This window comes from Kryptolebias marmoratus, unplaced genomic scaffold, assembly GCF_001649575.2.
Source record: "Kryptolebias marmoratus isolate JLee-2015 unplaced genomic scaffold, ASM164957v2 Scaffold61, whole genome shotgun sequence".
NCBI classification, from domain to species: domain Eukaryota; kingdom Metazoa; phylum Chordata; class Actinopteri; order Cyprinodontiformes; family Rivulidae; genus Kryptolebias; species Kryptolebias marmoratus.
In genome coordinates this window covers 32,106-33,922 of record NW_023665795.1, presented here as the reverse complement: position 1 = coordinate 33,922, position 1,817 = coordinate 32,106, and the positions used below count along the sequence as shown (strand labels likewise).

Below are 1,817 nucleotides of genomic sequence, written 5' to 3'. Positions count from 1 at the left end.
TCCAGAAGGTAGGTAGGTAGGTAGGTACATTTATTTATATAGCACTTTTCAGCACAAGGCAACTCAAAGTGCTTTACAACACAAGAACAAAATTACAGACAAAGTTACAGAACATGATAATGACAGGTACTAATTGTTTAAATATACTAAGCTAAACCAACAGATCTAAGCATGACTAAATGTACAGAACTAAACTAAGCTAAGAGAGATAACAAGTGAGAGAGATAACAAAAAATGAGTGCAACAGCAGAGTATGAGTATGAGAATGTGTATGTTTGTTTCCAGATGGTAGGAGGCGGTGTGATGCATTTGTGTGTGTGTGTTACAGAAAACTGTAAAACAGCTGAAACACTGGGTGCCTTTAAATCTCAGCTTAAAACCCACCTGTTTAGAGTTGCTTATGGCGTGCGGGAGTGCGGGTTTTTGATGTCTTCGATGTTTTTCTCTGTCTTACTGTTTATTCATTGTCACGTGCTGTTTTTATTTTGTTTTTTAATTATGTAAAGCACCTTGAAATGCCTTGCTGCTGAAATGTGCTATACAAATAAAATTTGATTGATTGATTGATTGAAACCTGACCGGATTCTCTCCACTCCATCCATCTATGAGTCTTGATGTGTGTCAGAACGCTTATCTAGGTCACGTGATCCGTTACCGCTAAAAACAAACCCACAAGCAGCAACATGAGTAAAAAACAAACATCTGGAAGACTAGATGGACCGTCTGGTTACTGAGAAACAGGCTCAGGGCTCCACTGATTCAGAGTTATGATGAGGTGGATTCTTTGTGCACTTTATATTTGTGGTGTCTCTTATTTTGAAGGGCATGTTTAAACACAGAGAACACCAGGGGGGGAGGCTGTTATTCATGTTGATAACGCGATACCAGGATGCAGCTAATAAAGCTTATTTTGCTGTATGTATCTGCCAAATGTTCGTGATTCAGCTGAGTCAGTCTTTGTGTAAACATGAGTCAGCAGCTGTTTGATCAGCTGATCGGTCACATGACTTCATCCGCTTCCTCTGCTTCTGTCGGGCCGAACCCGTCTTCTTGTGTTCGGACTTCCAGCTCCAGTAAAACACCGTAAAACATCCGTTTCTTCACAGTTTTAATCCCGACTGAAAGTCCGACTGTCAGCCGCAGTTAAATCACCTGAATGCTAGATTTTCTTTTAGCTGTTTACGGGTCAAAAACTTTGTTTTGTAGCAGAAGAAGAGCTGGATTCAGGATTTAGTTTGTGCCGGATGAACACCTGTGTTGTTTCAACTCTCGTGGGTTTTCCAGGTTTCTTTCTGAAGGTAGGTAAATAACGGCAGACCTGAAGAGGCCTAAAACTAACAGTTTTTTTAGTGGAGTTTGGTGCAGTTATCACAGAAACAGTTTACAGACTGATAAGAGTTTCTTTCTTAATTCTGCAGACTTCAGGGGTCAAAGTGTGAAACTTCACTGATAAGATCAGAAAGAGCTCAGCTCGGATTGATTTCTGACAAGATAAAAAGTGTGATTTAAAAACAGGATCTTGTCAGTTTCAGTAGCTTTTCTTTGTACTTTTTCTGCTTCACTGTTTTTAAAGCGGCAGGAAAAAAAGTCCTACAAGTCAACATGTACTTTTGTTTTTATATTATTATGTTTTAATAGCAGTGTGGTTTTCGTCCTGGCCGGGGAACACTGGACCAGCTCTATACTCTTAGCAGGGTCCTTGAGGGTGCATGGGAGTTCGCCCAACCAGTCTACATATGTTTTGTGGACTTGGAGAAGGCGTTCGACCGTGTCCCTCGGGGAATCTTGTGGGGGGTGCTCCGGGAGTATGGGGTACC

At 41.1% G+C, this 1,817-nt stretch overlaps 1 protein-coding gene across 1 annotated transcript in view; it reads left to right on the top strand.

The window, feature by feature from the left end:
- The first annotated feature begins 1,005 nt into the window (after positions 1–1,005).
- The window catches only part of amdhd2 (amidohydrolase domain containing 2), a 17,067-nt gene continuing 16,255 nt past the window's right edge, over positions 1,006–1,817 (top strand). The window contains exon 1 of the mRNA XM_017441940.3: positions 1,006–1,298. The gene's annotated coding sequence lies outside the window, so the exon portion shown is untranslated. The remainder of the gene's footprint in view (positions 1,299–1,817) is intronic.